The following is a 25,050-nucleotide window of genomic DNA, read 5'->3' as shown; positions in this document are numbered from 1 at the left end:
TCAACAGGAGCAAGTGTCATTTGGCCCTGGTTTGACAACAACACTGGGGCACATATTAACAAAAACACAGCAAACCTTAACGATCTTATCAAGAAGTGTTGTGTCTTCAGCCTCACATGATAAGAGTAATCAGACTGTGTGTAACATTTTGAACTTGTTGCGCAAACTACCTATTACTCGCTCAACATGAATTCTCAGGTGGGCAATTGCTCTCGTTTGTTCAACGTCCCTTGCATCAAGTTGACAGTAGCCTTTTGTGAAAGCTGGAATCTTGACCTCCGCACACATCATTCCTACAGCATCTCTGATGTCAAAGCCTCTGTCAGCCAATACTACGTCCCCTGGTAACAGCTTTTGAAGAATGCCACATCTCTCTATGATGTGTTTATCTGATGCACGACTAGGGCTGGGCCATATTATACCATTCACGGTAATACCGGTATAATGTTAGGCAACGATAGGAAAATGAAATATCGCGATAGAATGGGAGTAAAACGCGCATGCGCAGTGCCTTTGTTTTCATACGCACATGGCCGATTGTTGAGTGAAACAGATGAACCAGAATTGGTTTGTAAAAATGGTGCAACTTCCGTGATGTGGAACTGGTTTGGTGTTTGTCTGTCAGATACACGACAAAGCACATTTTTTTGCAGAACATGCAAGCGGTCGTCGTTATTGTCGTATTTGTCGGACTAAGATGCTCTTAAATCTGGGAGTAATCTGGGTCCTAAACTCCGTATGCTTCAGGTCAAACAACACTGCAGCATCACTGAGAGTTAAAAACTGTCTAAATTCTTTCATCTTTAGTAAAACGATCAGCATTGCTGCTTTACCAGGTGTAACTATAAAGTTTAACTTCCATGAAAACAAAAAGTTATTACATTTAATGGAGTTAGAAGTTAGCAGGAAGCTAGCGGAAGTTAGCTCGCTAGTTTCGCTAGTTACCTAAGCATGATATAGCATGTTCTGACTGAGAGATTTCTGAAAAAAATCAAACGTACAGCTCTGCTATCACTTCCAACATAAATGAAGACAGGAAACTAAACAGCAGTGACGTTTGTAGGGTTACTGAAGTTGGGCTAGCTGGTATATAATGATGTGCTACGTGATCGCTAGCGACACAGCTATGTTAGCATAACATAAACAGTGAAGCTGGAGGACGAACACTAACACTTTTCCACTTATAAAAGTTAACGTGAAGGTTCTTCATGGTTAGAGACAAATGCAATCGCATGGCAGGATGCTGTAAACGGACCAAACTTCAGTCAGGAGAACAACTGAGATAATCTATCCACAATACCAGGTTAGTCATTAATATACTGCAACAACATGGGAATAGAGCAGCTGCCAGAGAATTCAACATTAATGAATCAATGGTACAGAAGTGGAGGAAGCAAGAAGAATGAGTTTAATAAAGTTTGATTTATCTGACTGCTTTGTTTCGCTTAATGTGCCTTATAATCCCGTGCACCTTATGGTCCGAAAAATGCGTACTGCACACTGCAGTTTAATGTTGCAAAGCACCTCTTTTTAACTTCAGTGGATATTATACATGGTTATGCTCAGGATATGTCAGCCCATTTCTACTGGAAATGCCTTTTGGTTAAACTTTCAGCAAGGAATTTGCATTTGCACTGTTACATTTTTATAAAGCTTTAATGTACATAAAAACCAGCTTCTTGTTTAAGTGAAAATAAATGGAAGGTTGTCTTTTTGCGCTAGTAATGTTGTGGAGTTGTATTTTGTCTCGCATCAATTATATCGTCGGTTATATCGTTATCGCAAATTTTCAAATATATATCGTGATAAATATTTTTGGCCATATCGCCCTGCTCTATGCACGACCCCCCATCCCCTGGAAATGAAAGAAATAGCTCCATGGGGTGTAATCCCGATGAGGTATTTTATGGTCTGTGTACCCTTGTAATGAGAGTATGTTTGTGCGCGTGCCTTTAAATTAGATGGTCTTTCTGTTCGAATCTCAAAACAGTCAACAATGATTGCTACTCGTTTTCCAAAAGTTTCAGTAAACTGTGGAGGCATTGTCGCCTGCAGACAGTGCCTCTCAGGCCAGTGCACCAGTGCTCCTAAGTGGGCATACAAAACATCAATGGTATCGGTGAAGACAGAAGACAGTGTTTTGTGCGACACATGGAATAGATGACAAAGATGCTGGACTGGAAGATCAAGTCTCAGACGCATTAGTGTGAGTAAGAGCATTTGGAAACCTGTCAGTTTCTTCGGTATTGGCAGGAAATCTTTGACAGTGTTGAAGAGGGACATTAAGACAGCATAACAATATAGTCCAGTGTAATATCTTACTTTTTCGGTATCGTCCTTTAAGAAAGTTTCATTCAGCTCTGTCTTTTGCAACTGTGCTCGAAGCAGTCTGTTCTCCTCCAACAGCCGGTTTATTTCTGCTCTGCCCTGTTGACTGCACACACAGTCCTTCGTCTGCCCTTCAGCTTCCGTGACGCTGTCACTCCCATCACCACTGTCCACATTTGCAGCTGGTACGTCAACCTCCACTTGTCCAACACAACTGCTGTCCACTGCCTCCATGACATGGTTGTTGTTCTTCTGTCAGACCTTCATCGATCATCAAGCCTGTAAGATAAAAAATAGTGCATAGACTTAAGGTTAATGTACACCAATATTCCAATGACAGGTGTGTGATTCATCTTTAAGTTATGTGCGGATTAGTGTACCATAAGAGCAATTTAGTATGTTTTCAGAGGGGGGTGTTTACCTGCAATGGGTGCTCTTTTTCGCTTCCGTTGCATACGCCTTGCGTGCCGGTCCGAGTCTGACACAGGTTTGTCGTCGTGCCCCATGTGCAGTGTTGGTGCCCAGTCTGGATTTGTTACATCCATTTCATATGCTGGTTTGCCTGCAATAATGCCAAATCAAAAGCTACTCAGTCGACATGACGTGGTTCTGCAGCATCACACATTAGCATGTTTTATCTCATTATCTATGACCGCAGCGCATTGAAAAAAAAACCCACTAAAAGCCTTTTGGTTTGGTCCTTTTACAGCATCCTGCCATGCGATTACATTTGTTCCTGACCACCGAGAACACTCACGTTAACTTTTATCGAGTGGAAAAAAAGTTAGCGTGTTTATATTGTGCTAACATAGCTGTGTTACTAGCGGTCACGTAGCACATCATTATATACCAGCTAGCCCAACTTCAGTAACCCTACAAATCAATCAATCAAGCTTTATTTATAAAGCACTTTTCATACAGAAAAAATGTAGCACAAAGTGCTTTACATAGTTAAAAGCAGCCCACCCCACCCTCCAACTCACTCCCCACACTCTCAATACACATATATCCCCCCACCCCCACCCACACACACACATGCGCACACTTAAAGAGTAAAAATTGGGCTGGGCTCGCATGAGCCAAGTGAGGAAACATTATAACAGAGAGCCGTCTGCACCGGGAGCCGGTCACAGACCGCAGCCTCCGGGCTGGGCACACAGCCGGAGGGAGGCCAAGGAGCCCCCCAACCAGGCTGAGAGGACCCCAGAGACCAGCAGCCACGGTCAATAACAGCCCCGGTGCAGAGAGCGCCCTCCGAGGAAACACTGGAGATATGACGCAATACGATATATACAGGGTAAAATGATAAAATAAATAAGAACAGGATACAATATAAATATAAATATAAATAGAGTAAGAAGATTAAAAAATGAATAAGAATAAAATCAAAAAATATTAGGTAAATCCTAAATTAATAATAGAATAACAGGATAGAATAAATAAGCATAAAAAATAAATAAACGCTAAGTAAAAGCTAAATTAAAAAGGTGGGTCTTGAGCCTGTTCTTAAAAACATGTACGTTCTCTGCGGCCCTGAGCTCCTCCGGCAGGCTGTTCCACAGACGAGGACCATACCACTGAAAAGCTGCCTCTCCGTGAGTATGTGTCCTGACTTTAGGGACAATCAAAAGGCCAGTACCAGAGGACCTCAGGGTCCGCGAGGGTTCGTATGGTAAAAGCAGATCTGAGAGATAAGAAGGCCCAAGACCATTAAGACATTTAAAAACCAATAAAAGAACTTTAAAATCGATCCTGAAACACACGGGGAGCCAATGCAGCGATTCTAAAACCGGTGTAATGTGGGCCCGCCCTCTGGTCTTCGTCAGCACACGAGCTGCCGAGTTTTGCAAGAGTTGTAAAGTTGAAATATTCTTCTTAGGAAGACCAGAGAGCAGGGCATTACAGTAATCAATGCGACTGGCAATAAAAGCATGCATCAGCATCTCCGTGTTGGCCCGAGAGAGAATAGGGCGGACTCTGGCTATATTTTTTAGATGATAAAATCCAATTTTGGTTACATGTTTAACATGTGGGATAAAACCAAGCTCAGAGTCAAAAATAACACCCAGGTTTTTCACTTGTAGCGAAGGACATAGTGAAAATGCCTCTAATTTAGACAAGAGTTTCTCTCTCTGAGCTTCAGGACCGACAATTAAAACTTCAGTTTTGTCCTGGTTAAGCTGTAAAAAGTTTTCTGCCATCCAAGATCTTATATCCAAGATACAGTTAAAAAGGGCATCCATTGGTCTGGTGTCATCAGGAGACACGGAGATGTACAGCTGCGTGTCATCAGCGTAACTGTGGAAGTTCACTCCATGCCTCCTGATGACACTGCCGAGAGGCAACATATACAAATTAAAAAGTACAGGGCCTAGAACCGACCCTTGAGGCACACCACATGTCATTTTATGGATCTTAGAGGAGCATGTATCCATACTCACCATAAAAGATCTGTCAGAGAGATAGGAAGTGAACCAGTTGTGTACAGCACCAGAGAGGCCCACCATGTGTTTTAGTCTGTTTAAAAGAATAGCGTGGTCTACTGTATCAAAGGCTGCGCTTAGATCCAGCAGCACCAGGACTGAGAGCTTTTGGGCGTCCCAGTTACATCTAAGATCATTTAAAACCTTTAGGAGAGCCGTCTCTGTGCTGTGGTTCACCCTAAATCCAGACTGGAATATCTCCAGGATCTGTCTATCATTGAGAAAATCAGTAATCTGAGTAAAAACAAGTTTTTCTAAGACTTTACTTAAAAATGGTAAGTTGGATACAGGTCTGTAGTTATTAAAATCATTACAATCCAAATTGCTCTTCTTCAGAAGGGGCCTCACCACCGCCGTTTTAAAGGCAGCAGGGAAGACACCCAACTGAAGAGAGCAATTCATCATGTATAAAAGCTCAGCCTCAAAAAATCCATAAAGTGTTTTAAAGAGTGAAGAGGGGATTGGATCTAAAAGACATGTGGTGGGTCTCACTGTGGAGAAAACCTTCTGAAAGTTCTCAGCATTAACCAGGACAAAGCTGTCCAGTGTCTCCTCAGGTACAATCGAGCCCTCAGATGTGTTTACAATCATATCGCGATTAGATAAAATATCAGATCTGATGGCGCTGATCTTTCCCCTGAAGTGGTCTGCAAACTGCTCACAGAGCGAGTCTGTGGGGGTTCTTTGGGAGCTGTTAAAATCAGGGTTAAATAAATGATCTATGGTGGAAAAGAGGACCTTGGGATTATTTTTGTTAATACTGATTATTTTGGCGAAGTATGAATTTCTTGACTTCCTTAATGTATTATTGTACATTTTAAATTGCTCGGAAAATATTTGATGGTTGATATTATTTTTATTTTTCCTCCATCTCCTTTCTGCTGCCCTGCAATTTCTTTTGAGTTTTTTGACTTCTTCGTTTCTCCAGGGTGATGCATGTTTTACGTTAATCTTTTTGGTGGTGAGTGGAGCAACGGAGTCAAGGCTTTTCTTCAGTTTGCTGTTAAAATAACTAAAAATCAAATCGCAGGGTGCAGGTAAAATCACAGGGGGGCATTTGACTAAAACCCTGGTAAAATTTGCAGCCACTGTCACTGCTGTTTAGTTTTCTGTCTTCATTTATGTTGGAAGTGATAAGAAAGCTGTACGTTTTAATTTGTTTCCAAAACCCCGCAGTCAGGACATGCTATATTGTATTTAGATAGAAGCTAGCGAGCTAACTTGCTGCTAACTTCTAACTCATATGTCATAAATTCCATTGTCATGGATGCCTGGATGTTTAACTCAGTTGTTACACCTGGTAGAGCAGAACGCTGATAATTTTATTAAAGATGAAAGACTTAAGACAGTGTTTTAACTCTCAGTAATGCCACAGTGATCATTTGATATATGGACCTGCAGCAGAGTTTAGGCCCAGACACGGCTAGTGACGTCAGACTCAACAATCGGATAGTGATATGAATTACTTTAGAACTCACCGGAGAGAAAATGCCGCGAGCAAACCAACAAAAAGCTGGGGATTGCACGGAACTCGATATCCGCTCGTCTCACCGCTGCAATCCATGCCTGGCGTCTTTGTTTGGTGATATCGGATACATGGGATCCCTCACGTTGCCGCCAGGATGGAAAACGATTAAAAGATTAATCCAGTTTCTTGCCTTCACGATCGTGAGATCTAACATTGCAACCGACTACACACGTACCACCATAGCTGAAGCTGTATCCTTTGTCTGGCCTACTGTGATGGCGGCAGGGGGCGCATTCTAAAATGTCATGTGACAATCTGATTCATGAAGAGTGATGATGTCACAAGGACATGTGATGATGTCACAAGGACATGTGATGATGTCACAAGCACATGCCTTTGAGCCTTTTCTATAAATAGGGGTCAGGAGCAGCAAGTTTTAGTCAGTTTGTTCGCAGCCTTCAAACGTTCGACCAGAGCTATATTTGAAAGTATTTGTAAACCTCTTCAGAGTCACTGTGCACAGGATTAAAAATGTATCCACGAAAATGCCAACAAAGAATAAACAATCTTGCTGCCTCTCCTTCGAGGTCTGGCCAGCCACTCACTTCAAGAGGGAAGCCTGATATGACACGATCCATTGGTGCCTCATCAGTCCAAAGGACATTACAGGAAAACTCCGACCTACATGCAAAAATTAAACAAATTGAAGAAGAGAAGCTTCAACTGGAGGAGAAGTGCAGACAATTGGAAGCACGAAATCAAGAGCTGGAAAAACAACAGCAACGCCAGCCTTACACAAAAATTATTAGTGAGGCCTGGGAAGGAAAGTTTGGTGAAGCACGACAGAAGATTTTGTTCCTGATGAAGGAAAACAAGACAAAGAGTGCTGAATTAAAAGAAACGTCTGCCCAGCTTCAACGCGCGAATGCTACTATTGGGGAGATGCAAAGGGATCTCCAAAACATGGAGCAAAAGAATCAGGCGCTCCAAGGAACGCTTGATGAAGCTATGGAACAAACTGCACAAATCCTCGGACAGAAAAAGGAAGGGGTCACACAAATGCAGGACCAACTCAAAGGCATAAAGAAAAAATACGAAGTGCTGAAAGTCAGGCTGGATGAAACAGAGTGCAAAAAAAAAGAGCTTCTTCAAGAGAAAGAGCAACAGGAAGAAGAAAAAAAACGTATTCTCCAGGACTCAGACAACTTGAAGTGTGAAAACGCTGAAATGCTTGCACAAAAGCAGCAACAAGAGAAAATAAATGAAGACCTGCAGCGTAAGCTTCAAGAAATCACAAGAAGAAATGAGCAGTTAGAAAAGATGCACAAGGAAAAACAACAGCAAAATACAGACAAGTGCAATCTATTAAAAGAAATGGAGCAAAGATGCCAGAAACTTGAGAAGGAAGTTGAAGAAACAACCGATCAGTTGAGAACCCTCATCCTAGAGAAAAAAGTGGTCGTGGAAAAGCTCATGGAAAAGAAGAAAAAACGTTTCCGCTTCTTCTGGAGGAGGGACACTCCTGCTTTTTCTACTTTTTCTATTTTTTCTACTGCTGACGTCACCTCGTCTCCCTCCACCTCTGTTCCATCTTAATTTTCACCTCTCCTCTCCCCTTCTCTCCTAACACTTCTTCCCTCTCTCCTTCATCTTTTTTCACCCCAACCAGTCCCGGCAGTTGACTGCCCCTCGTGAGCCTGGTTCTGCCGGAAGTTTCTGCCCGTTTAAAGGCAGTTTTTCTTCCCCACTGTCGCCTAGTGCTTGCTCAGAGGGGATTGTTGGGGTTTTCTCTTTTCTTTTTTTTTCCCTTCTTATTACCATTTTCCTTTATTTACCGATTTGTTTTGTTTACTTTTCTTTTATGTTGTTTCTTTATTTACTTGTTTAACTTTTTTTCAACTTATGTAATAAACTAATAAACCAATTGAATTTATCCTCTGCGTATTTTACATCTAATCTTTAAAGAATATTTCCAAAACATTTTCAAACATCACGATCTGTCTTTTGTTTGCTTGTTAAAACCCCGTAAATGGTGGAGTAAAAACCCTGTGATATGGTTTAAAACATCAAAATAGACTAAACAACTAGTCTAAAACTAAGAGACACAGGATAAAGTTGGTGTGAAGGTTTCAGTCTGTGAATGAATCTAAGCACCATCACCTTAACTTTAAATTCATCTCTGTTACCCTCTTTGTGACTGAACTCTGACCGTGAGCACCACAGCCACTGCGCACCAGTCACACACACTTTAAATCCATCACAGTAAACCAGTTAGTTTACCTCAGTTTGTTTTGCAGCACATTTCACAACATGCAAAAGCATAATGTGCCATGTACAGACTCAAAATCTGATTTAAAAACATGAGGACTGACCTGTAAGCTTTACATTTACAGTTTATCACATACCACTGAGGTTCTTACCTGTAATTCTAAGCCCTCTTCTTCCTTTTCTGGTTTAAAACATCAAATTAGACTAAACAACTAGTCTAAAACCAAGAGACACTTAAATATTAAGTTAAACCTCTGGGGTTGCCGGACGCGCCGGCGCGTCAAAATCACATGACCAATTTAAGACGACACAGCTACAAGATGCAGCGATTCAGAGGCTGTATCCCAATTCAGGGTCTGCAGCCTTAAAGGCCGCATTTTAAGGCCGATTACGTCACCATGCCAGTCTCCTATTGCCAGAGGCTGAAGTGTGTGTGCAGTCACCAGGTGATAATCTGATATCGTCTACTTCCCCACTGATGTTAAGTAATATGAAAAAAAAAATGAATCCCACCTTAGGCCGAATGTGTGACTCTCTTCGTAGTGGAAGAGAGAATGAATCTTCCCATCCGAATTCACGGCAATCAGTCTGTCAATCAAATCCTGTGGAGTAAAATGAGAGGCTTTGAACAAGAATGCACCGGATAGGGTGCAAAACGAAAACTGTGTGGAAATTTACAATGGGTAAGGTGGAGAACGTATATCAGTCTCAGTGTGAGAGGGTTTATTTGAATGCGTTTGAAGTAAAACAAATGGGTGGGTGGTGTTTGGAGGCCAAATAAAAAGTGCAAACATGCCCTCAGATGGATGACAAAAAAAACCTGCAGTGTGTGGAAAAGAAGAAGAAGAAAAACACTTACAGGTATGGAGGTTGGCATCTCCCTCAGGGTGTATTCGCTTTTGTTGGCCAAAGACTGTCGGCCCAGCAGTTGCCACACCGACTGGGAAGAGGAGAGGAGGTTGACCAAGTACAGGAAGGACTGAAGAGGAAAGTAAATACAGCAGCTGTTAGAGAGAAAAAATGTATTTGCTTTTAAAGACCATTGTGAATGCATTTGTGCACGTCATGGATTGATCAAATCCTAACACATAATAATAATATAACACTATTCAACTACAAACACTACCGATAATATGACAAATAATATCTGTAGTATTCAAAGCAAAACAAAATGTAAAAAGAATTTATGATTGCAAAGGTAAAACATGGTTTACCACACTCTCAAAACTGAATAAGACATATATTCTGAGCAGAGTGGTTGAGCAGAAACCTATTGCAGCCTGAAGAATATTAAACTACAGGAAAGCTCCCTGCATTTTTCACTGGGTCTGGTAGAACAGGGAAAATATATCATCAAAAGCATCAAAGGAAAAAAAGAGAGACACTTGCACAAACGAGCTACAACTTAGATTATATTAAACAGCTTCAAAGAAACGTAAAGAAAAAAACAAGATACGATGGATTTTTTTTTCTAAAATAGAAATATCTATACTTTCATGTGTCTTCTGATGTTTCTGTGCATGTGTGAACTTATCTTCATATGTACTACCAAACCTCCTACTGTACTTAGCACAGATTAAAGCAAAGACTCGAGTTAATTCACCAAAGTGCTGGTGTGTGTATATTTAGTTTTCCTTTGACCTCAGCATATATGTATAACCCACTGATAAGGCAGACTTTAAAGTCGCCTGTGGCAGGACACAGTTTACACATCACTGGCTGTCCGTATTCACTTGGCTAGTCTCTCTGAGAGAGATGACTTGGCTGCTGTCAGAGGCCAAGCATCAGACACACACAGACAGGCTCACGCTGGAGCTTGTTGAAGCTTTCCTGAGAGAAATTCTGCCAAAAACATAACTAAAAATGCAGTCTTATGAAAGTAAGGCTTATTTGCCCAGACACCCATAAACCAATCAGCAAAAAGCCTTTCTTGTTAACAAAATCACTATTGCCAGTTTCTTAAATATGAATATTCACAAGTGAATTTTCTACATGGCTGCTGGTATCACAGCAACACATGGACCACTATTCTGAGTCCTGGGTTAATAATAATTGGAATCAATTTAATTTTAATCAATTTAAACACCTTTGTAACCAGTGAGCTAAAAACATGATGGAAAAGCAAAACTTCTAAGAGATCTGTGTCTGTACTATTATGTAGATATCTAAAAATTGGGGCATTGTGGGCTCCAGGAAGTTTCTCCTTCTCCCTCTCTCTCACACACACACGCACGCACATACATACAATACCTTAATGCAACTCCTATCTGTGGGGTCAATGGGAGTTGGTTTGGGACGGACCACTCTGATGTCGTCACTGCTGCACTCAAGAACAGACCATAGCTCTAGTACCAGGGCCCGAATAAAGCCTGAGACAGAACACGGAGAAATTTGTTGTACCAAACATTTATTTGAAATAGCAGCAACTAAAATTATTAACAGTGCTTTAATAAATAAACGACTGACTTTGTTATTGTGTCCAATCTTTTAAAGAAATCTGTCTTTGCATTGCTGGCACCGTTTTGATTGGAGGATTTGAATCTCAGGAAGGAAGGAATTTATAATGCCACTCCCTTTGATCCCATTTAATCTCTTCCCTGTTGCACTTTGGCCTGTCAGTAACTACATTTGAATTTTGCAGCTCAAGCTTGCACATAAAGGCTGGATAAAAACGTTAATGCAATCAAAATGTACGCAGCCCTCGCTGGAAAACTGGGGATACAGTACAGTACATAAATGATGAAGCAAAGACAAAACATTAGTGTCATGGAAGAAGAAATAGTCAGTGCATCACGGGAAGCTCCCAGCAATAAAACCTGCATTTGTATTGACACATAAACCTTAATTTGTGAGCAATTTTCAGTGTATTTCAGTTAAATTAATGAGACAAATATAACAAAAGGGATTTTATACTTAGAAGAAGAATATGAAATTGAAATATTAAACTAAGAAAACTATAAATACTGCAGTTCTAGAGTTACAGATATACAATTAAGCTTTGCATATCAGTGCTGTATAACCCAGGGAATGTACTTTTTTTTTTTTTATAATTGAATAGTAATGGAAATCATGAACTGTTTTTCAGAGGTCATAGATCAAATGAGCAGTAGAGTTTTTCTCACAGAATGGTTCTTTCACATAGAAAGCAGTGTGTGCTGCAGGTTTAGCAAATGGCCCATCATTTGTATCTCCAGTGTCTGTTGAAGTGTACAGTATCTGTGTGTGTGCATGACCGTCGGTGCTCTCTGCTCACTCGGGTTCAGAGGTACAGGGAGGAGGCTCAGCAGGAGTAGAGGCAGCTGCTTCATCACAAACATGCCAGGTGCAGGCGGTAAAGGCCCTTTCTGTTTCCTCTCAACCCTCCTGCCAAAGCCATAGAACTCTGCCGAGGTGAACCAGACAACACAATATAGACATTTTTCCCTGTTCCTACATGGAAACACAAGATCAAACGGGCATTTTTTTTTGGCATAAATATGTATATCATATCGGACTCAGTTTGTTCCTGTTATTGTTTTTGCACTGTACTTGTCATCCATTCCAGTGAAACGATGCAGAAGGTTGTAGGTTGTGCAATAGTGCCATCTAGAGGTGAAGTAACATCACACTGCCCGTGCTCTTGTCTCGTCACGGTGTTTGCGTGTTTCTCCCTCTCTGCACACTCATGGGAATGTGCTGTCAGGCAGGACTCAGCGTTATATTCACAATATGTGGAAAATATATTGATATTGAATGTTCAAATATGAGGATATGTATAATGTATAGGTTGACTTTGCTCTACCTACACTTCTGGCAGAGCAGCAGTTGCAATGCGAACACATAATTAAACGGTGTATTTATAGGAACAGATTTCTTGCCTATGGCAGACAAAGTGATTTTAAACGTGTAAAAGGTTTCATTCACAGATGATTTATTACTATCACACCCTGGAGACTTTATAAAGAGCACTGCTGCAAAAGCAGCCTAAACAAACTTGTACAGTAGGTCACGCTGGTTTAGTTTTTCATCAAAATGCTTTTTTTCTTTTACTATTATTTTTGAAAACGTTACAGCACTGGTGGACATTTCCTACCAAATAAGAACTAGACACTACTGTTATGTAGTGGTTAATTGGAAAACTGTTTTATCACGAATTTCTTATTTAGAAATAATTAAAATTTTATTTGATGTTTTTTTTTTTTTTGGATGGATACTGTTATTGCAGTGATGCTGTAATTAAACTGTCTTCACCCCAGTAGAATAATTGCATGACTCCATCACTGAAGTGGAGGGTTTGCTTTGGAGGGGAAACGCACAGTGTCTCTTTAGTAGCATGGTGGTTGGATCCCACATTTGTTTCTTATGTAACATTGTAAATAGCTGCTAAGACAGCATATCTATTGGACAAGCACATATTATACATACTTTGCACGTGCAGTATTTAATAGAAAGCAGTGTGTGCTGCAGGTTTAGCAAATGGCCCATCATTTGTAAGCTCTGTCTGGACTATATCACTTTTTGAGGTCATCCTTCTTTCTGTCAGTCTGCCTTTTTATCGATGGCACAAACATATGTCACATCATGGAACACATGAGTGCTCCACAGCCAGCGCTGCTCAACACAGCAGGGAACTGTTCTTGCGTGGGTAAAGTCATAGGAGAGAATAGGTTTCAGAACGCAGCGGTGCTGTTATAAGCGAAGGGCTGATAAGTAATCAGACTTCTTTTCCCATAACCAGTTGAGTCGCCCCTTCTAGCCAATAGAAAGAATGCAGGATTAAAATATTTGTTCACTAGCTTCATTTTTTGACCTCTTTTGACAAGAGTACGGTATTTCCTGGAGCCTTTTGCATATGGATAAACCTAGTATCAGTATACAACTGATATGTGAATCCATTTATCAAAAAAGAACGCCTCTTCTTACTCTTTCTTACCCAAACAAAAACGGTTTGACAAATACATTTCTCCCTAAGCTGCCTTAAGTCTCCTTTATACCGACAACACAAAAACAACAACAACAACTTATAATATAAGCCTTAAGCATCACAGCTGACAAGTGTTTGTTGTGTCCAAATAACTGCAATAGTACCTGAACTGTGCAGAGCCACAACTCCCGGAGCAGTTGCTGCCACCTGTGTCACCATCACCCCGTAGCCAAACTTCTCGCAGCTGCTCACCTACAGAAAACACACAGAAATCTCATACCCCTAGAAATATTTCAGCCTTTCACTATCACAGTTTTTGGTTATCAGGTAAAAAATGAATGAGAGTTTGGAAAAAGGATGGAAAAGGTTTAGGTCAAATGTAGTACTAATGTATCATAAAGGGAGATGTGTAAGTAAATCTGGGATTCTGGAAAGGCACAACATAATGTAGTTAAACATGCTGTGGAGAATTTAAATTGTAAATTGATATTGGAGTGTGCAGGCCCTTCATTAATTACAACACAATGCCACAACTAAAAATAGACAAAATATAATTACATTCCATAATTAAAGTGTAATGCCAAACTAGAGAAGCAATTACAATGGTGCGTAAACAATGGCAGTAAATTAAGCCCACGGGGGATCAGCTAAGGTTTGCAGCAAGCCTGAGTGTTTGTGTGTTTACAATTTGAATCTTAGACTCAGACCCTGTGACAAGGTCTGTGAAAACCACGTTTTTATGCCTGAAATACTACAGTACTACACTCCCACCAGATGAGCTCATGCAGCCTGTCACGAACCGGGACATACAACCATGACAAAACAGGAGATGCACACACAATTTATTGTGTTATTAATTTAGATCAACTGTGCTAATATAGTATACCAAAATGAAAACAATAACTCAAATTTCAGATATTTGAGGTTGTGCTGAAAATAATGGTGCCAAATAAGGCAAGAAAAACATATTTTAAAGGTGAAATATAGAGGTAAAATCAAAAATAGTCAAGAACGGCCAATTATACCCTGGACCACAGAGGGTTAAATTTGAAAACGGTTTAAAAAAAAACATCCCCATTCTAAAATGTCATGTGACAATCTGATTCATGAAGAGTGATGATGTCACAAGGACATGTGATGATGTCACAAGGACATGTGATGATGTCACAAGCACATGCCTTTGAGCCTTTGAAGTTTTTCTATAAATAGGGGTCAGGAGCAGCAAGTTTTAGTCAGTTTGTTCGCAGCCTTCAAACGTTCGACCAGAGCTATATTTGAAAGTATTTGTAAACCTCTGTAACATCACGCTCCAAAGCCCTGTGACGTTTCTGTGTTCTGTGACGTTGTCCCAAAGAAAGACCTTTAAATGCGATAAATAGCCTAAACGTTTTCGTTTATGACTAGTTTACCGTGTTATGACTGTGAACAGGGGGGAAGTCGCGCAAGAGAAATGTCGACCAAAACAATTGCAAGTAAGCCAAAGTCAGTTCCTAAAAGTCAACCCGCAGGTGTTTCCACCACCATCAGACCCTCCACTTCTGTAAGACCTCCATTAAGAATAACTGATGCAAAGAAAACCGCTCGGGTGGGAAAAACTCAGAATGGAAGACCGGCAGCTGTGAAACAGCCCCCGAAGAGGGATATGAAAAAGAATGTGGACAGTAAACTGGTCAGCTTAATTACAAATGAAATTGTATACAGTGGAGCGACTGTGTCATTTGATGACATCGCAGGGCAGGATCTGGCAAAGCAAGCACTTCAAGAAATTGTCATCCTTCCTGCCTTAAGACCTGATCTCTTTACTGGTCTGAGAGCTCCTGCACGTGGCTTGCTTTTATTTGGCCCACCAGGAAATGGGAAGACCATGCTCGCCAAAGCAGTTGCTGCAGAGTCTAATGCAACATTCTTCAACATCAGTGCTGCTAGTTTGACCTCCAAATATGTGGGAGAAGGCGAGAAGCTCGTACGAGCACTCTTTGCAGTTGCAAGAGAGAGACAGCCCTCAGTAATCTTCATCGATGAAGTGGACGGCTTGCTCTGTCAAAGGAGGGAGGGGGAGCACGACGCCTCTCGCCGTTTAAAAACTGAGTTCCTCATTGAGTTTGACGGGTTGCAGTCAGGAAAGGATGACAGAGTACTTGTAATGGGAGCAACGAACAGGCCCCAGGAGCTCGATGAAGCAATATTAAGGCGCTTTGCAAAAAGAGTATATGTGACCTTACCCGATGAGAAGACAAGATTTACGCTGCTGAAAAATCTTTTGGGAACGCACGGGAGTCCACTGAGCCAAGACGAACTGTCCTGTCTTGCAAAAGTGACTGAAGGATATTCAGGGAGCGATTTGACAGCATTAGCCAAAGATGCTGCACTTGGCCCAATAAGAGAGTTGGCACCAGAACAAGTCCGTGTTATAGCTGCTGCTGAGGTGCGCAACATTAAGATGAAAGACTTTGAGGATTCTCTGAAGCAAATCAAACCAACTGTTAGTCCAGCAACTCTTAACATGTACACCAAATAGAACAAAGATTTTGGTGGTCCTTCTTCAATAAATCCAAATCCAGTCAGGCTGGATGAAACAGAGTGCAAAAATAAAGAGCTTCTTCAAGAGAAAGAGCAACAGGAAAAAGAAAAAAAACGTATTCTCCAGGACTTGGAGAGAAGAAATCTACAACTGAACAAATTAATACAATGAAGGACAGAACACCTGAACTGGAAGGAGAAGTATTGGAAAAACGACGTTCAAAGATGCAGCGTAGGATCAATGAAATGGCGAAAAAACACTCAGAGGTCATTAATGAGATGTTGTTGAACTCAGACAACTTGAAGTGTGAAAACGCTGAAATGCTTGCACAAAAGCAGCAACAAGAGAAAATAAATGAAGACCTGCAGCGTAAGCTTCAAGAAATCACAAGAAGAAATGAGCAGTTAGAAAAGATGCACAAGGAAAAACAACAGCAAAATACAGACAAGTGCAATCTATTAAAAGAAATGGAGCAAAGATGCCAGAAACTTGAGAAGGAAGTTGAAGAAACAACCGATCAGTTGAGAACCCTCATCCTAGAGAAAAAAGTGGTCGTGGAAAAGCTCATGGAAAAGAAGAAAAAACGTTTCCGCTTCTTCTGGAGGAGGGACACTCCTGCTTTTTCTACTCTTTCTATTTTTTCTACTGCTGACGTCACCTCGTCTCCCTCCACCTCTGTTCCATCTTAATTTTCACCTCTCCTCTCCCCTTCTCTCCTAACACTTCTTCCCTCTCTCCTTCATCTTTTTTCACCCCAACCAGTCCCGGCAGTTGACTGCCCCTCGTGAGCCTGGTTCTGCCGGAAGTTTCTGCCCGTTTAAAGGCAGTTTTTCTTCCCCACTGTCGCCTAGTGCTTGCTCAGAGGGGATTGTTGGGGTTTTCTCTTTTCTTTTTTTTCCCCTTCTTATTACCATTTTCCTTTATTTACCGATTTGTTTTGTTTACTTTTCTTTTACGTTGTTTCTTTATTTACTTGTTTAACTTTTTTTCAACTTATGTAATAAACTAATAAACCAATTGAATTTATCCTCTGCGTATTTTACATCTAATCTTTAAAGAATATTTCCAAAACATTTTCAAACATCACGATCTGTCTTTTGTTTGCTTGTTAAAACCCCGTAAATGGTGAAGTAAAAACCCTGTGATATGGTTTAAAACATCAAAATAGACTAAACAACTAGTCTAAAACTAAGAGACACAGGATAAAGTTGGTGTGAAGGTTTCAGTCTGTGAATGAATCTAAGCACCATCACCTTAACTTTAAATTCATCTCTGTTACCCTCTTTGTGACTGAACTCTGACCGTGAGCACCACAGCCACTGCGCACCAGTCACACACACTTTAAATCCATCACAGTAAACCAGTTAGTTTACCTCAGTTTGTTTTGCAGCACATTTCACAACATGCAAAAGCATAATGTGCCATGTACAGACTCAAAATCTGATTTAAAAACATGAGGACTGACCTGTAAGCTTTACATTTACAGTTTATCACATACCACTGAGCAGTTCTTACCTGTAATTCTAAGCCCTCTTCTTCCTTTTCTGGTTTAAAACATCAAATTAGACTAAACAACTAGTCTAAAACCAAGAGACACTTAAATATTAAGTTAAACCTCTGGGGTTGCCGGACGCGCCGGCGCGTCAAAATCACATGACCAATTTAAGACGACACAGCTACAAGATGCAGCGATTCAGAGGCTGTATCCCAATTCAGGGTCTGCAGCCTTAAAGGCCGCATTTTAAGGCCGATTACGTCACCATGCCAGTCTCCTATTGCCAGAGGCTGAAGTGTGTGTGCAGTCACCAGGTGATAATCTGATATCGTCTACTTCCCCACTGATGTTAAGTAATATGAAAAAAATAATGAATCCCACCTTAGGCCGAATGTGTGACTCTCTTCGTAGTGGAAGAGAGAATGAATCTTCCCATCCGAATTCACGGCAATCAGTCTGTCAATCAAATCCTGTGGAGTAAAATGAGAGGCTTTGAACAAGAATGCACCGGATAGGGTGCAAAACGAAAACTGTGTGGAAATTTACAATGGGTAAGGTGGAGAACGTATATCAGTCTCAGTGTGAGAGGGTTTATTTGAATGCGTTTGAAGTAAAACAAATGGGTGGGTGGTGTTTGGAGGCCAAATAAAAAGTGCAAACATGCCCTCAGATGGATGACAAAAAAAAACTGCAGTGTGTGGAAAAGAAGAAGAAGAAAAACACTTACAGGTATGGAGGTTGGCATCTCCCTCAGGGTGTATTCGCTTTTGTTGGCCAAAGACTGTCGGCCCAGCAGTTGCCACACCGACTGGGAAGAGGAGAGGAGGTTGACCAAGTACAGGAAGGACTGAAGAGGAAAGTAAATACAGCAGCTGTTAGAGAGAAAAAATGTATTTGCTTTTAAAGACCATTGTGAATGCATTTGTGCACGTCATGGATTGATCAAATCCTAACACATAATAATAATATAACACTATTCAACTACAAACACTACCGATAATATGACAAATAATATCTGTAGTATTCAAAGCAAAACAAAATGTAAAAAGAATTTATGATTGCAAAGATAAAACATGGTTTACCACACTCTCAAAACTGAATAAGACATATATTCTGAGCAGAGTGGTTGAGCAGAAACCTATTGCAGCCTGAAGAATATTAAACTACAGGAAAGCTCCCTGCATTTTTCACTGGGTCTGGTAGAACAGGGAAAACATATCATCAAAAGCATCAAAGGAAAAAAAGAGAGACACTTGCACAAACGAGCTACAACTTAGATTATATTAAACAGCTTCAAAGAAACGTAAAGAAAAAAACAAGATACGATGGATTTTTTTTTCTAAAATAGAAATATCTATACTTTCATGTGTCTTCTGATGTTTCTGTGCATGTGTGAACTTATCTTCATATGTACTACCAAACCTCCTACTGTACTTAGCACAGATTAAAGCAAAGACTCGAGTTAATTCACCAAAGTGCTGGTGTGTGTATATTTAGTTTTCCTTTGACCTCAGCATATATGTATAACCCACTGATAAGGCAGACTTTAAAGTCGCCTGTGGCAGGACACAGTTTACACATCACTGGCTGTCCGTATTCACTTGGCTAGTCTCTCTGAGAGAGATGACTTGGCTGCTGTCAGAGGCCAAGCATCAGACACACACAGACAGGCTCACGCTGGAGCTTGTTGAAGCTTTCCTGAGAGAAATTCTGCCAAAAACATAACTAAAAATGCAGTCTTATGAAAGTAAGGCTTATTTGCCCAGACACCCATAAACCAATCAGCAAAAAGCCTTTCTTGTTAACAAAATCACTATTGCCAGTTTCTTAAATATGAATATTCACAAGTGAATTTTCTACATGGCTGCTGGTATCACAGCAACACATGGACCACTATTCTGAGTCCTGGGTTAATAATAATTGGAATCAATTTAATTTTAATCAATTTAAACACCTTTGTAACCAGTGAGCTAAAAACATGATGGAAAAGCAAAACTTCTAAGAGATCTGTGTCTGTACTATTATGTAGATATCTAAAAATTGGGGCATTGTGGGCTCCAGGAAGTTTCTCCTTCTCCCTCTCTCTCACACACACACGCACGCACATACATACAATACCTTAATGCAACTCCTATCTGTGGGGTCAATGGGAGTTGGTTTGGGACGGACCACTCTGATGTCGTCACTGCTGCACTCAAGAACAGACCATAGCTCTAGTACCAGGGCCCGAATAAAGCCTGAGACAGAACACGGAGAAATTTGTTGTACCAAACATTTATTTGAAATAGCAGCAACTAAAATTATTAACAGTGCTTTAATAAATAAACGACTGACTTTGTTATTGTGTGCAATCTTTTAAAGAAATCTGTCTTTGCATTGCTGGCACCGTTTTGATTGGAGGATTTGAATCTCAGGAAGGAAGGAATTTATAATGCCACTCCCTTTGATCCCATTTAATCTCTTCCCTGTTGCACTTTGGCCTGTCAGTAACTACATTTGAATTTTGCAGCTCAAGCTTGCACATAAAGGCTGGATAAAAACGTTAATGCAATCAAAATGTACGCAGCCCTCGCTGGAAAACTGGGGATACAGTACAGTACATAAATGATGAAGCAAAGACAAAACATTAGTGTCATGGAAGAAGAAATAGTCAGTGCATCACGGGAAGCTCCCAGCAATAAAACCTGCATTTGTATTGACACATAAACCTTAATTTGTGAGCAATTTTCAGTGTATTTCAGTTAAATTAACGAGACAAATATAACAAAAGGGATTTTATACTTAGAAGAAGAATATGAAATTGAAATATTAAACTAAGAAAACTATAAATACTGCAGTTCTAGAGTTACAGATATACAATTAAGCTTTGCATATCAGTGCTGTATAACCCAGGGAATGTACTTTTTTTATATAATTGAATAGTAATGGAAATCATGAACTGTTTTTCAGAGGTCATAGATCAAATGAGCAGTAGAGTTTTTCTCACAGAATGGTTCTTTCACATAGAAAGCAGTGTGTGCTGCAGGTTTAGCAAATGGCCCATCATTTGTAAGCTCTGTCTGGACTATATCACTTTTTGAGGTCATCCTTCTTTCTGTCAGTCTGCCTTTTTATCGATGGCACAAACATATGTCACATCATGGAACACATGAGTGCTCCACAGCCAGCGCTGCTCAACACAGCAGGGAACTGTTCTTGCGTGGGTAAAGTCATAGGAGAGAATAGGTTTCAGAACGCAGCGGTGCTGTTATAAGCGAAGGGCTGATAAGTAATCAGACTTCTTTTCCCATAACCAGTTGAGTCGCCCCTTCTAGCCAATAGAAAGAATGCAGGATTAAAATATTTGTTCACTAGCTTCATTTTTTGACCTCTTTTGACAAGAGTACGGTATTTCCTGGAGCCTTTTGCATATGGATAAACCTAGTATCAGTATACAACTGATATGTGAATCCATTTATCAAAAAAGAACGCCTCTTCTTACTCTTTCTTACCCAAACAAAAACGGTTTGACAAATACATTTCTCCCTAAGCTGCCTTAAGTCTCCTTTATACCGACAACACAAAAACAACAACAACAACTTATAATATAAGCCTTAAGCATCACAGCTGACAAGTGTTTGTTGTGTCCAAATAACTGCAATAGTACCTGAACTGTGCAGAGCCACAACTCCCGGAGCAGTTGCTGCCACCTGTGTCACCATCACCCCGTAGCCAAACTTCTCGCAGCTGCTCACCTACAGAAAACACACAGAAATCTCATACCCCTAGAAATATTTCAGCCTTTCACTATCACAGTTTTTGGTTATCAGGTAAAAAATGAATGAGAGTTTGGAAAAAGGATGGAAAAGGTTTAGGTCAAATGTAGTACTAATGTATCATAAAGGGAGATGTGTAAGTAAATCTGGGATTCTGGAAAGGCACAACATAATGTAGTTAAACATGCTGTGGAGAATTTAAATTGTAAATTGATATTGGAGTGTGCAGGCCCTTCATTAATTACAACACAATGCCACAACTAAAAATAGACAAAATATAATTACATTCCATAATTAAAGTGTAATGCCAAACTAGAGAAGCAATTACAATGGTGCGTAAACAATGGCAGTAAATTAAGCCCACGGGGGATCAGCTAAGGTTTGCAGCAAGCCTGAGTGTTTGTGTGTTTACAATTTGAATCTTAGACTCAGACCCTGTGACAAGGTCTGTGAAAACCACGTTTTTATGCCTGAAATACTACAGTACTACACTCCCACCAGATGAGCTCATGCAGCCTGTCACGAACCGGGACATACAACCATGACAAAACAGGAGATGCACACACAATTTATTGTGTTATTAATTTAGATCAACTGTGCTAATATAGTATACCAAAATGAAAACAATAACTCAAATTTCAGATATTTGAGGTTGTGCTGAAAATAATGGTGCCAAATAAGGCAAGAAAAACATATTTTAAAGGTGAAATATAGAGGTAAAATCAAAAATAGTCAAGAACGGCCAATTATACCCTGGACCACAGAGGGTTAAATTTGAAAACGGTTTAAAAAAAAACATCCCCATTCTAAAATGTCATGTGACAATCTGATTCATGAAGAGTGATGATGTCACAAGGACATGTGATGATGTCACAAGGACATGTGATGATGTCACAAGCACATGCCTTTGAGCCTTTGAAGTTTTTCTATAAATAGGGGTCAGGAGCAGCAAGTTTTAGTCAGTTTGTTCGCAGCCTTCAAACGTTCGACCAGAGCTATATTTGAAAGTATTTGTAAACCTCTGTAACATCACGCTCCAAAGCCCTGTGACGTTTCTGTGTTCTGTGACGTTGTCCCAAAGAAAGACCTTTAAATGCGATAAATAGCCTAAACGTTTTCGTTTATGACTAGTTTACCGTGTTATGACTGTGAACAGGGGGGAAGTCGCGCAAGAGAAATGTCGACCAAAACAATTGCAAGTAAGCCAAAGTCAGTTCCTAAAAGTCAACCCGCAGGTGTTTCCACCACCATCAGACCCTCCACTTCTGTAAGACCTCCATTAAGAATAACTGATGCAAAGAAAACCGCTCGGGTGGGAAAAACTCAGAATGGAAGACCGGCAGCTGTGAAACAGCCCCCGAAGAGGGATATGAAAAAGAATGTGGACAGTAAACTGGTCAGCTTAATTACAAATGAAATTGTATACAGTGGAGCGACTGTGTCATTTGATGACATCGCAGGGCAGGATCTGGCAAAGCAAGCACTTCAAGAAATTGTCATCCTTCCTGCCTTAAGACCTGATCTCTTTACTGGTCTGAGAGCTCCTGCACGTGGCTTGCTTTTATTTGGCCCACCAGGAAATGGGAAGACCATGCTCGCCAAAGCAGTTGCTGCAGAGTCTAATGCAACATTCTTCAACATCAGTGCTGCTAGTTTGACCTCCAAATATGTGGGAGAAGGCGAGAAGCTCGTACGAGCACTCTTTGCAGTTGCAAGAGAGAGACAGCCCTCAGTAATCTTCATCGATGAAGTGGACGGCTTGCTCTGTCAAAGGAGGGAGGGGGAGCACGACGCCTCTCGCCGTTTAAAAACTGAGTTCCTCATTGAGTTTGACGGGTTGCAGTCAGGAAAGGATGACAGAGTACTTGTAATGGGAGCAACGAACAGGCCCCAGGAGCTCGATGAAGCAATATTAAGGCGCTTTGCAAAAAGAGTATATGTGACCTTACCCGATGAGAAGACAAGATTTACGCTGCTGAAAAATCTTTTGGGAACGCACGGGAGTCCACTGAGCCAAGACGAACTGTCCTGTCTTGCAAAAGTGACTGAAGGATATTCAGGGAGCGATTTGACAGCATTAGCCAAAGATGCTGCACTTGGCCCAATAAGAGAGTTGGCACCAGAACAAGTCCGTGTTATAGCTGCTGCTGAGGTGCGCAACATTAAGATGAAAGACTTTGAGGATTCTCTGAAGCAAATCAAACCAACTGTTAGTCCAGCAACTCTTAACATGTACACCAAATAGAACAAAGATTTTGGTGGTCCTTCTTCAATAAATCCAAATCCAGTCAGGCTGGATGAAACAGAGTGCAAAAATAAAGAGCTTCTTCAAGAGAAAGAGCAACAGGAAAAAGAAAAAAAAAGTATTCTCCAGGACTTGGAGAGAAGAAATCTACAACTGAACAAATTAATACAATGAAGGACAGAACACCTGAACTGGAAGGAGAAGTATTGGAAAAACGACGTTCAAAGATGCAGCGTAGGATCAATGAAATGGCGAAAAAACACTCAGAGGTCATTAATGAGATGTTGTTGAACTCAGACAACTTGAAGTGTGAAAACGCTGAAATGCTTGCACAAAAGCAGCAACAAGAGAAAATAAATGAAGACCTGCAGCGTAAGCTTCAAGAAATCACAAGAAGAAATGAGCAGTTAGAAAAGATGCACAAGGAAAAACAACAGCAAAATACAGACAAGTGCAATCTATTAAAAGAAATGGAGCAAAGATGCCAGAAACTTGAGAAGGAAGTTGAAGAAACAACCGATCAGTTGAGAACCCTCATCCTAGAGAAAAAAGTGGTCGTGGAAAAGCTCATGGAAAAGAAGAAAAAACGTTTCCGCTTCTTCTGGAGGAGGGACACTCCTGCTTTTTCTACTTTTTCTATTTTTTCTACTGCTGACGTCACCTCGTCTCCCTCCACCTCTGTTCCATCTTAATTTTCACCTCTCCTCTCCCCTTCTCTCCTAACACTTCTTCCCTCTCTCCTTCATCTTTTTTCACCCCAACCAGTCCCGGCAGTTGACTGCCCCTCGTGAGCCTGGTTCTGCCGGAAGTTTCTGCCCGTTTAAAGGCAGTTTTTCTTCCCCACTGTCGCCTAGTGCTTGCTCAGAGGGGATTGTTGGGGTTTTCTCTTTTCTTTTTTTTTCCCTTCTTATTACCATTTTCCTTTATTTACCGATTTGTTTTGTTTACTTTTCTTTTATGTTGTTTCTTTATTTACTTGTTTAACTTTTTTTCAACTTATGTAATAAACTAATAAACCAATTGAATTTATCCTCTGCGTATTTTACATCTAATCTTTAAAGAATATTTCCAAAACATTTTCAAACATCACGATCTGTCTTTTGTTTGCTTGTTAAAACCCCGTAAATGGTGGAGTAAAAACCCTGTGATATGGTTTAAAACATCAAAATAGACTAAACAACTAGTCTAAAACTAAGAGACACAGGATAAAGTTGGTGTGAAGGTTTCAGTCTGTGAATGAATCTAAGCACCATCACCTTAACTTTAAATTCATCTCTGTTACCCTCTTTGTGACTGAACTCTGACCGTGAGCACCACAGCCACTGCGCACCAGTCACACGCACTTTAAATCCATCACAGTAAACCAGTTAGTTTACCTCAGTTTGTTTTGCAGCACATTTCACAACATGCAAAAGCATAATGTGCCATGTACAGACTCAAAATCTGATTTAAAAACATGAGGACTGACCTGTAAGCTTTACATTTACAGTTTATCACATACCACTGAGCAGTTCTTACCTGTAATTCTAAGCCCTCTTCTTCCTTTTCTGGTTTAAAACATCAAATTAGACTAAACAACTAGTC

General features: G+C 40.5%; 3 pseudogenes; 2 read left to right on the top strand and 1 right to left on the bottom strand.

Moving 5' to 3' along the window:
• On the bottom strand, positions 1 to 13,669 carry LOC146618159 (uncharacterized; annotated as a pseudogene).
• A 1,231-nt stretch (positions 13,670 to 14,900) lies between these two features.
• On the top strand, positions 14,901 to 16,142 carry LOC146618158 (spastin pseudogene; annotated as a pseudogene).
• A 6,256-nt stretch (positions 16,143 to 22,398) lies between these two features.
• Positions 22,399 to 23,466, top strand: LOC146618157 (spastin pseudogene; annotated as a pseudogene).
• The last annotated feature ends 1,584 nt before the right edge of the window (positions 23,467 to 25,050 follow it).

Source organism: Diplotaxodon limnothrissa, linkage group LG14 (assembly GCF_057381915.1).
Source record: "Diplotaxodon limnothrissa isolate DT_005_m linkage group LG14, D_limnothrissa_male_GT1.1, whole genome shotgun sequence".
Classification (NCBI taxonomy): domain Eukaryota; kingdom Metazoa; phylum Chordata; class Actinopteri; order Cichliformes; family Cichlidae; genus Diplotaxodon; species Diplotaxodon limnothrissa.
This window is presented reverse-complemented; position numbering and strand designations above follow the sequence as displayed.